We start from the raw sequence: 12,529 nt of genomic DNA, 5'->3' as shown, positions 1-12,529 counted from the left end.
ATGTCCAGGAATTATATAACAAGCTGGCCCGATTTTCCTTTCACCTAAGACCGGTGACACCACACCTAGCACTCTCGAACCAACTGTCCGTGATAACATAAACATTCATGGCGCCTGTAGAGGGCTACATGATTGATTATCAGTAAAAATACTGCGTGATTGCTCATCTGTACTAATAAAAAAGTAAGAATTATGGTGTGATGGTGTGAGGTATAATATGTAACAACGGCACTGTGCCAGCTGAAATGGCCCTAAATTTAACAAGTTTGCACACTAATTAGCGAGCAAAATAAATCAATAACCCACAGAATAGTTCATGCGTAAAACAGCTCACTAACCAGACAAGTTAACCAACTCAGTAATAATCAAATCTTTTCATAATTACCTATTACAGCTCAGTAATCACAAAATCAGCTAGCTACTGAGATAACTAGTCTACTCACTAATTAACTAAGAAACTTACTGAGGAGCTGTCAACTTCACTCACTGCTTAAGCACACATAACTCAGCGCCCCAAAAAACTGCGTCGCTAACCAGATGTATAAACAAACAACTAGCTCACTAACTATTCACCTTTACAGCGCAGTGATGAAACATGCAGCTGATTAAGCGAATAGCAGAATCAATCAATAATATGCTCACTCACTGGTTAACCCACTATACTCAAGAACTAACCAGGTGTCCCTCTCACTGTAGCTAGCTAACTCAATAACTAAATATCTGACCAACTGGAGAACGAACAAAGTAAACAACGGACTCCCCTTTTGTCGATGACGTGTCACCTTAGGTTTTCTATTTCTCGCCGTCGTTTCGAAATCGAAGAAAAATTGGAAACGTTAGATGGCGTCACACTTTCCTGGGTATGGTCGATGTGGCAAGCTCATTGCGCGTGTGGCAACTATCGGCTCGTCATATTTCCCTGCACTCTATTTCTGCGCCTTTGCGTTCTCTTGGCGACGTGGTACGGGGTGCTTCTCTCTGTGATCCGAGTGAAGCCCTTGCGTCCACGGTATCGATTGGCACCGAACTGCATCGCCATATGCACGTATACATTCTCCCTGTTTCGCCTTGCATCGTTATATTACTGCGTTATTTTCGTTTTTTTTTTCACCCTCCAACAGGACGCTCAAAGAGAATATACGACTGGTATGGACAAGTTCCTCTTAACCAATGATGACGCACACACGGCACGTTTGCTTACATATAGTGATGTCGTCATATGACGTTACAAAGGGTACACGGGATTTCAGCTGCCGCGTGATTTGCTTCGTCTTTGTTGTTTGTGTAACTTGATTGATTAATTTGTGGGGTTTAACGTCTCAAAACCACCATATCATTATGAGATACGCCGTAGTGGAGGGCTCCGGAAATTTCGACCACCTGGGGTTCTTTAACGTGCACCCAAATCTGAGCACACGAGCCTGCAACATTTCCGCCTCCATCGGAAATGCAGCCGCCGCAGTGGAGATTTGAACCCGCGACCTGCGGGTCAGTAGCCGAGTACCTTAGCCACTAGACCACCGTGGCGGGGCTGTTTCCGTAACTTCAGTCCTCTTGTTTTCCTATGATCGAGGTGTGAAAAGAAACAAAATACTATAAATAGAAATGAAACTGCGATGCATATCGCGTGGCAGATCCACTGTTTGTGCGCTAGTTGTTACACGCTGTGGCCTTTTTTTATGATTACTTGCATACATCCTCATAGCCAGTCGTGGTCCAGACTCTCGGAGAATACGGAGGCTCCCCTTTGGAGGCTTCGCAATAAATCATGCGGTCTGCGGGCTATTTCAGTTTCACTGCCATCTCAAAGTTTGACCAAGAATTATTTCCCAGTTTTTTTTATAAGCATTGACCTCAAATTTATTTAAACACACGAGTACGTACGTACAGTCATTCCCATGCGAGGGAGCCTACCGTAGTACCGTTCATTGAGCTGTTACAGACACGAAATGGCGAGGCTCACATCCAGTGATGTTCACGCTTTAAACACATCTTTAGAGCAGTACATGCAATGGTAATAGTGTATTGTTGCATAAAAAATACAGCTCTTAAGCGAGCTACGGCAATACTGAGTGGATGTACGGTGTGGTTTAAACGTACTGCTCCTCCTTTCTTTGATGTACTTTAAATAAGGGAAGGAAATTTCGGAGGGCTCGTACGTTTGCTCGACGCAATCTTGACAAGAATCAACACCTAATCAAGCCGAAGAAAGTATAGGAAGCGTTAACTGGACAGTTTTAAGTGTATTGTAGTACTTGGGATATACGTGTGTTGAAAGTAAAACAGATGAAAAGACAACTTGACGCTGGCAGGAACCGAACCTGCGACCTTCGGTTCGGAAGATCACAGGTTAGATACCTGCTAGCGACGAGTAGTATTTTCGCCTACTTTAGGACGAAAATGCAATGTTCTCGTTAGGGTGGCCGTGGTAAGACTCTTCACCAGCAGATGATTACTACACCAAACGGTGACGAGCGCGCAAGTAGGCGCTGCGCCTTGCCCCTGTAGATGTTGCTTCACAGCAATAAGACAATTTGGCAGGAGATGCCGAACCTTTCTTTCAAAGGAGGAGTAGTAGTTCGATGAGATTAAGACGCTCATTCCTGCTTGCTAGGAGGAGAACGGCACGTCATATTGATGAGTATATAAATGGAAACAATGTTATTGAAAATCTGGCAGATATCGCAGTAAGTATGGGAGCGATAAAAGTGATAGGAACATAACAGGCCACTTTCCCGAGAAATGCATACCGACAAAGCCCGGCGCCAGGCGGGGGTACCTCACTTTCTACAAAGAAAAACCAGTACGTCCACTGCGACTTAGATAACCTAACTCAGTAGTTATCACGATTCCTATCATCTAAACGTTCGCTTCAACAACGTTTCGTTGTTCAACGATATTCATCACCTCAAGTGGACCATTCCGCCTTAACTCAAGTCTTGTTTAGATTCCTATGTAGCCATGGTACTTTAAGCAACTCGCTAAAGAAGAACATAGTCTCAGAATGACGTCAACCTTAAATATCAAACTTCATTTCGATTGTTCTTCTTTCCCGGTTCCTTCCAGTTCATCGAGTAGCGCACGTCGCGTAGAAGGAAGTGGGAAAGCGGATTCTACGGGGACGAACGCGGCTTGTTTGCATTGCTACTGCAGCTCGCACGGAAGCGACGCCTACGACGAGGCCATCGGCCGAGACGGGAGGCCCCACTTCGATCTCTTGTCCCACATTTCGTCTCGCTCCTATCGAATACCCGTCTGGAAAAAGGCCACCCCCCCCCTCCTTCCCTCTCTCTGTCTCCCCTTACGGCGTCGTATTATTCTCCCTTCCTTTTTCATTTCCTGGCTATGAGAACCGTGCGTCTCGCGTCGATATCGGATGTGTACCAAGCCTGCGAGGTAGACTAGCTGGTTCGGACTCATTACGTATGTGTGGGGGGGGGGAGGGGGGGGGCATAAAGTTTTCTAATAATACGCCGAGGGGATTCTGGCGCTCGTGTCAATGCAAGTTGCAACGAAAGGTGATTTAGCCAGCATGGCAACAACGATGAATGTAACACGCATTTGTCCAAGCCTTCTTCCTTCGGTTCAGTTTGGCTCCAGGCGCGTCCTGCAGACGCTTAATAGCTAGACGAAGTTCAGCGAACGTTCAGCAGTTCAACTTCGCCACCTTCACCTTCTAGGCTCCCTAATTTCAACCAAATCGCGAAGTTTACAACGATGCATTATTTTATTTGAAACAAGCGTCAATGTTAAGCAAACAAGAACCACAAATGAGTTTGAAACCGCAAGTACGAATATTGGGCATATCTATATAAATGCTGTGGAGGCTGAACGATCACTGTGCCAGAGTTACCTTGAGGTAAATTAAATTTGCGCAAGCACCAGTGATGTACTCTCGCAGAAAAGTCCGCGTTCCCCAAATTACACCGTTATTGGTACGATCACAAGAGGAGAAAGAGGAAACATAGACATACAAGAAGCACAGAGAGATAAGTTAATGCGATAAGCAAACAGGTGCCACTAAAAACAACAATTAACTGTCAAGCGGAGATGCGGGAAAGCAAAACGAAACAAGAACGCCGCTAACCACATCAACGGGTAAAAATTACCACGAACGCGAGAAAAAAAAAAACTTCGAACGCCGGAACAGATAACCGGAACGAAAAAAAGACGATCGCAGAACTAAAAACAGAAAAAAAAGAGGAGAAAACAATCACGTCACGCGAATAAAATGACAGCGCGCTACTACGCGGTGGACGATGCTATATCCGCGACCTGTTTACCGCTAATAAGCTGCGCCCCCGCGACGAAGCTTCGTGTCGCGCATGCTGAAAGGGGCTCGCCGGGCTCCCAAAATGAGCAAGTTTCGCAGGAGCGCGCCGTGGTAGCGGTGGTGGTCGCTGGATGAACGCAAAGTAAACGGAAGTAAAACCAAAAAAAATTGAAAGAATTAATTTGTGGAGTACCGCGAGGTCTATCGTACTGGACCGATCCGGTACGGGTGAGCTAGGCGAGAAGGGGGGGGGGGGGATTCGACCGTAATTACACTTTCGATCGCCTCCGTTTTTTTTTTTGTTTCTTTCTTGCCCCCCCTCCCCCACCCCATCTATATATAAAAAAAAACTCCCTCCGTCTCCGCAGGTGCTCGCGCAAACCAGAAGTTGGGAGACCGTACCGCGAGGTGGCGTGGCGAGCTTTTTATTTTATTTATTTCGTTGAAGCATCCAAGGCACGTTTTTTTGGCTACAGACCCACGTTTAGTAACTCTTTCCGCGCACCGAGGCTGTTTTTCGTTTTGCGCGTCGCCAGCTCGTTTTGGTTAGTTCTCAATCGAATTTGTTTTCTCCACTTCCCTCTCTCCTATATGGTATCAAGATGCAGCCGAGTGAACGAGCCGCTATCTATACAATTATTACGCTCTAAACTCGTTCAAACAAGACAGCACAGTCTAAAGAGGCAAGGTGTACAAAGGATGGTGTCCGGAAAACTAATCCTATAATTATAAAAGAGCTATGTGGAAGCGGGAGGGAAGGCAATGGGGTAAGTGTATGATTTGGATGGAGAGGGAGCCGTAGGGGGAAGGGTGAGTTTTGAAATAAAGGGTTCGGGGGACTTCTTGCATGCATATTCAATTTTTTTGTTTGTTTAGTTTTTGGTACGCTTTGACACGTTCCTCTTTATTACTTCGACTGCTCATATTGCCGTTTTTCATGCAGGTTTTTTTTACAACACCCGTCGACGCACACAGAATGTGTTTAGGTTGGTGTTAATATGATTAAGTTATGGGAAAGAAAGAGAGAGAGAAAGAAAGAAAGAAAGAAAGAAAGAAAGAAAGAAAGAAAGAAAGAAAGAAAGAAAGAAAGAAAGAAAGAAAGAAAGAAAGAAAGAAAGAAAGAAAGAAAGAAAGAAAGAGTGCTGGCTTTACAGGATGCACAATAAGTGGGCCACATCTTTAAGACTGAAAAGCGAGAGTGTTACTATTGAAGAACGAAAGAGAAAGTGTTACGTGCGATCGTTGCAATGACGTCATATTTGCGGATTTCGGGTGCTTTTGAAGGTGGGGGGGGGGGGGCATCATTATAACACGAACTAAAGATGGCACAAGGATGCCATATTTCGACCCGAAGTAGTAATGCAAAACGAGTAATGCTCTGACCATCGCTGTAAACAGAGATTGAAATTCATTCATTTGATTTAATATAGAAAACTAAAAGTAACAGGAAAATTTACTCTCGGTAACCTCAGCACTCTTCAAAACATCTCGATAATAATTGCAAAATTCTAGAGTAGCCAACCTCTACGCCAGCTTCCCTTTTGTTTTTCATAGAACTCTTTAACAGTGAAAGATGCTTACTGAAAAGCTAATGCATTTCGGAAAATATGATACAGATATGATACACAATGGTGTAACGTGAACGAAGTTGCATTTATGGGCAAACGAATATGTGGATTTTTCAATGTTGTAATTTCCCACTGCAATGCCTTTGGGCACTGCGTTCTATCTTATGAATAATCAAGTGACACTTCCTGTGGCGAGAAAAACTGAGAAATTGCAGCGCATATTTCATGCATGATACGCTCAAAGAAGATCAAAATAATCAAACCAAATGACAGGCGCCCTAAAGTATATTACTTACTTTAAGTGATCAATAAGATATTTTTAGTCAGACCCCACATATCGCATGTCTTCGAGCTATAGACCTTACAAGAGCTTCATATACATGATGTTATGTATACACATAACACTAGCCATCAGTTAGGTTATACTAAACAGAGCTTATTCGGCAAGCATTCTCAAATCACGAATGGTAGATTGCCACTATTCCTCAAGATTAACAACTGCATCTCACCGGCACTTTCCTACGGAGCAGAAACCTGTAGTATTACAGAGGGGCTTCATCTTAAGTTGAGGACGACGCAGCCAGCAATGAAAAGAAGAATGATAGGTGTAACCTTAATAGACAAGAAGATAGCAAAGTATTTCAGAAAACAAATGCGCGCTAAGGACATCATAGCCGTAATCAACAAGAAGAAATGGTGATGGGCAGGGCACGTAGCGCGAAGGCAAGATGACCGTTGGTCACCAAGGATCACAGACTTGATTCCGAGAGAAGACAAGCGGGTGAAAGGAAGACAGCAAGTTATGTGGGCAGATGATATTAGGAAGTTTGCGACTACAAAGTAGCAGCAGCAAGCACAGGACCGAGTTGACTGGCGAAACACAAGAGATCCCTTTGTCCTGCAGTGGACGTAGTGAGGCTGATGATGATGAATGTGGAAACAGTTCGAGTAGCACGCGAGTAAACATGGAGCTTGAATTCATCGAGACCACACTATTCATCATCGTTGTACCCTGAAGTCAAGAGAATCTCAAGAAAATATTATAAGCACCATGTATGGGCCATCGGAACGGAGGAATGGTAGGCGTAATATTTCAAGGTGGGAAGCTCATTCGATGGGTCACGCAACGAACCGGTGTATCTCGCATTCTGTACAATATTAAGCGGAACAGGTCGCGGGATCAAATCCCGGCTGTGGCGGCTGCATTTCCTATGGAGGCGGAAATTTTGTAGGCCCGTGTGTTCAGATTTGGGTGCATGTTAAAGAACCCCAGGTGGTCGAAATTTTCGGAGGCCTCTATTACGGCGTCTCTAATAATCATATGGAGGTTTTGGGACGTTAAACCCGACATATCAATCAATCAATCATATTAAGTGGAAGGAAATGGACCTTGGCAGACCACGTGACGGTAGGCTTTCGTGTTGTGGACGTCTAGACAAATTCTGCTCGTGATCTTCAATGTAACTGAGGAGTCCACGACTGTCGTCCTTCTGACGTAGCCGGTGGCGTAACAAGCATTTACAGTGGGCTGAGCCACAAAGTGTTGAGAAAAAAAAATGCTTCTATCTTCTATGCTGACGGTGCCCTGCATCCCCAGCATCCATTACAAACTTACGGGAACAAGGTGTAAGAACAATTTCCTTCACTCTGCGCCACGAGGTCGCGCCGTGGCAGTAGAACAGCCGCCGGCCTTCGGCTACACTCCAAATCAGATCCTCGTTAAATGCGGTTATATAGGAAACCAGACAAAAAATGTCCGTTTTCATGAATACATTTAGCACTTCAAACGGGACTTGATTGAGAATGCAGGGTAGTGACGTCATAGCGTTTTCGACTCAACTAAAGTGCGCTCGCCGAGCCCGCTCACTGAAGTCGGGTGCATGGAGTTCAAGAAGGCCATGGGCCACCGAAAAAGGTCGCTCACGTGAGAGCGCGCTTGAAAATCGGCAGTACGATTACCAATATCGAGTTTTTCAAGAGGAGCAACAGCCCTTGAGAAACCATTATTTCTGTCGCGAGGACAGATTTTCTATCCATAAAACGCTTGCTGAATCTCCAACGGGACTTTTCTCGCACTAGATAGCTCAATGATGCAAAACCAAAAAAAAAAATCAATATTGCAAAACAATAGCTATAACTTTGTAGATGATAGCTACAGGTGGAAAATCATCTGCAACGCGGTTCTACAAGCTTAAAACACGATCGAAATCGAGCCAAAGCCAGTGCCACAGCCGGGAATACAAAGAAAGAAAAGAAACAGACTGGCGTCATCTTCGCTGCATACTGTACAAGGAGAGGCCACACATATCCAAACAAAAGCAGAGCCACAACTCGTGTACGAAAAAAAATACTCAAGCCATCTTTGAAGCACCCGCTACGAGAAGAAGTCGCACGAAGCCAAGTGGAAAGCAAAACAACAACTAGCAACGAAAAAAAAAAAAAAACCTCTGAAATCGTCTGGGACGCACTCATTAGCCATCTTGCCTGTGTGCCTTAGTCGCCCGAGGCGACTCGCTATTCTAGGAAAAAAAACTAGGCCAATGGGGTGAACGGCCGAATTCAACGCGAACCTTACAGCGAGAAAGCGATCCTGCACATAAAAAAGTCACTGCGATAGCCAATGTTCAAGCGTGGCACAACGCAACTAAAGAACACCACAAAGAAAGTTTTGCGCTTGCGTCTCAGTTAACCCGGAACCAGAACTGGCGTTCGTAGACGCTCTCCAAGGCACAGTGAAACCACCTCTCCCTTTACCTTTTTTTCCCTAGGAACCCCAAACAAGGAAGAGATCGAAATATCCGGGCCAGGCTAAAAATAGCTCTCCCGTCGCCGGGGCTATATTTAGAAACCGGGCGACCTCAAACACAGCGCGCAGTTGGTTGGTGGTGTTGCTCGACTGTGCTCTAGAATCGATCGCTGCTAGGAGCGCACGCGCACACACGCACGAACAGGGCATACACGCGCAGACACAAAAAGGGTCATTCACCCCGCCAGAGGCAGGTATAGAAAAAGACACGACAAAAATGCATTTGCTGTGTTGATGAAACTGACAGAGAGACGCTGTCGAGCAATCGACTCTGCGTGATTGCACAGACACTGACATTATATATATATATATATATATATATATATATATATATATATATATATATATATATATATATATATATATATATATATATATATATATATATATATATATATATATATATATATATATATATATATATATATATATGTATATATATATATATATTAAGAGAGAGAGAGAGAGAGAGAGAGAAGGAAAACCACCAAGCCGATGACTTCCTTTTAGTCATAATTGTAATGAGTCTTTCCGGAGATTAGAAATAGATAAAAACTTGTGCATTCACGTAAGACAACTGAGGAGCGGTAGCCCCCCTTTTCTTCTTTGTTTTTTTTTTTCATTCAATGTATAGATTCTCAAGCCTCCCCCCCCTCAGGACCTGATGTGGTCTTGCAAATGAAGTTCGAAGTTCACTTATTTCATTCCGCAACATAATAAAAAAAATCGCACGTCAGAATTGTTTTAAAAAGACACACTGCCCTCCGATGTCGGCCCTGCTCAGACCAAGTGATGACGTTATGTGAAGTTGTATGACGTAAATATGACGTGACGTAATCCTGTGCATGACTATCATATCTTGCATCCCCCTTGATGAAGCCGACGCCGTCAGTCACCCTCTCACCTTTCATGACGAGGCATCCAAGTATTTCGCGTTAATACAGATAACTTCAGGGGTTAACCGTGGTATGTTTAAGTGAACCGCCATGAAGAGAAGGCCCTGCAAATTTCGAAAAATTGTGACGTGATAAAATCGCGCTATATTTAGGAGGAATGGCATGGAGGAAGGCTCTGGAAGTTTCGAGCCCACAGAGTTCTTCAACGGGCACCTAAATCGAAGTACATGCGTGTCTTAACTAAGCGCGTCGTTTCCATTCGAATGCGGTGGCCGGGATAGAATCCGCGTCTTTAGGGTCAGCATACAAGCAACGTAACCACTGTATACCACGGTAGCAGTTAAGCGTAAGTATCAAGGAAGAGGTATACTATTCCAACTGATCACCGTATTGCCCGCCAAGGTGGTCTAACGCCTATGGTGCTCTACTGATGAGCCGCAAGGTCACGGGATTGAATCCCGACCGCATTTTCGATGGAGGCGAAAATGCTGTACGCCCGTGTGCTTTGATTGAGGTGCGCCATTAAAGAACTCCAGGTGGCCGAAATTTCCGGAACCTTTCGTTATGGCGTCTGCCAAAATCATAAGGTAGTTTTGGCACCTTAGATTCCAGCTATTATTGCAGATCACTGTACTTTCTTCAGCAAGTCTAGGGTGGTGGTACTCTCCGGAAGGGAGTTAACGTGCGTATTTAAAGAGAGTTAATTGTATGCGGCAATCCAGGAGTCTCCGAAATAAGTGACAGGTGTAGTCTTTTCTTTATTTGTCTTGGTGTGTAATACCCTTCAGTGGGCACTCACAAAAACAAAACGAAGTGAAATATACGAGAGTAAATTGTGTCCCCTGCGACAAACGCAGTAAGTTCGCTTGAGTTTGCAATTTCTCTGCGGGCTTTCACGGTGAGGAATCTCACGCTTATTTCGCGCCACTTTTATTTACACTGTGGCTCACGCAGGACATTTGAGAACATCGCAATTGTGTTGCCACATCTTTTACGACCTGAAAACAGAGAAATAAAAAGAAAGACAGTGCCGAGGCCCTCGTATATAATTACGGCTGTTTGTTTACAAACGTTAAAACGTGCTGACCGTTTACTACCAACGTCCACGTTAGCCGCCGGCAGAAGATTGAGGAGATTTGGAACATGCGAGGACAACCACGACTGTAATATCTGGCTGGTCACTGTGAGACCAATAAAAAAAAGCAAGAACAAGAAAGAGTAAAAGAAAAATACGTTACAACGTCGCTTTTATGAGGGACGCCAAGCGCGCGAACTGATCCCCGTTGGTGCTTTCTTTTTTTCTTTTACGTTTGTTCGAAGGATACCGAAACTGGGGCCATTCTTATCTCGCCGTATTCGGGGCAGACGATGCAGGTCAGCATAGAATACCGGGAACGGCCATGGTACGCTTAACACATTTTCCGCCGCCGGTAAAGCTTTAACCACTGGGGACAACTTCGAGGCAGAGAGGATAGAGCGCGCGTGACGTCAATTCTGACGTCAGCAAAGACGACTGCGGAAACAAACACGCCGAATGCGTGAACTGTATACGCCTACATGTTTCTTTTTTGTGCGTTTTTGAGCGATTTTCGAGATATTGCGCGTTCGTTGTGTACGGGACGATGACCAACAAAGGACGATGCTTTTTGGGGCACGAGAGACAAGAAAGGGTTGCTATTTGTAGCGATGCCTTTGCAGCCGTCAATACTGTTTTTTGTTATTGTTGTTGTTTTTTCACTCTTCGTCTGTGTTCGCAGCGTCGACGCGTAGCTGGGTCAGCGTTATCAGTGGGATCAGTGGGCCGTGAACGGTGCACGATGGGGATGTAGAATCGGAGCAGAAGGCAATATATAGCTACGAAATATCGACCCAAATGAATGCTGGTTTATAGGACATATCTTAAACAGCGGAGTGGCTCAAGTAGGTCGTAAAAACTTGGATGTCCGCAGTAAACCACAGGTGGCGTATCCAATTCACCAGAGGAATAGGGCAATGCCCACTACTGAGTATATAGCACGCTCGAACGTTAAACGGAAACTCTGCTCGGTGCAGGCAAAACATACGAAAGGGAGACACAGATGCAGAGAGAAAATAAATGAAGAGAAAAAGAAAGTTAGAGAGAAATAGAAAATATAAATATAGAAATAAAGGGAATAAATTAAAACATAAAAAATATAGAAAATTAAAGAAAGACGTAGAAACTGAGAGAAAACACAATCATCAAATAGATAAAGAAAGCAGCGATAAAGACCAAAAAATAAAGCTAAATAGAAACAAAAACAAAGAAGGAGAGACAAAGAAGCTGAGAGAGAGAGAGAGAAATTAAGGGACGAAAGAGAAATAGACATAGAAAGAGCTAGAAATGGAATGCTATAACTAATTTGACGAGAATAACTCATTTGACTGTGCAATCGACAGTGCTATTCTATCTCGCGTAAATACCTTGGTCTTCACAATAGCTGTGAGTTGCTCTGGATTGATTACAAAACATCGATAACTGATAAACAAATGCCCAAACTGCATTACCTAAAGCTCTCCCTTCGTCATTGTTGTGATCCAAAGCTTACAGCATTTAAAACACTCGTCTTACCTATTCTATAAAATAAGCTAATATTGTTTGGATTCCCTTGCCCAATCTAATAATAATAAGCTAGAAAGGGTCCAAAACAAGGCCGTGAGATTTTTTTTAATTGCTACGATAAGGGCTAGGTTTCGGGCCTAGTGGCTAAGAATAATCTGAAGCACACTTCGGAGACGAATAAAATCGCACGGATACGTTTTATTTTAAACAGTTAAAGGTCATTTCAACGTGAATATAATCAATAACGTGCATTTTTTGACAGGTTACGATACCAGACTGTGACATTGTTTTTCAATCACTTTATATCAAATGGCTATTAACTTTTTAAGAATTATTTTTTTTGCGAACGATCATATACAGGAATGCCCTAGATGCACCCACCGTTGAAACCAGCAGTAATGAATT

The 12,529-nt window shown here is 43.9% G+C and overlaps 1 protein-coding gene across 1 annotated transcript in view; it reads left to right on the top strand.

Moving 5' to 3' along the window:
• The window catches only part of eag (potassium voltage-gated channel protein ether a go-go), a 142,666-nt gene that overhangs the window by 34,470 nt on the left and 95,667 nt on the right, over window positions 1-12,529 (top strand). The window lies entirely within an intron of this gene.

This window comes from Rhipicephalus microplus, chromosome 6 (assembly GCF_043290135.1).
Source record: "Rhipicephalus microplus isolate Deutch F79 chromosome 6, USDA_Rmic, whole genome shotgun sequence".
Lineage (NCBI taxonomy): Eukaryota > Metazoa > Arthropoda > Arachnida > Ixodida > Ixodidae > Rhipicephalus > Rhipicephalus microplus.
This window is presented reverse-complemented; position numbering and strand designations above follow the sequence as displayed.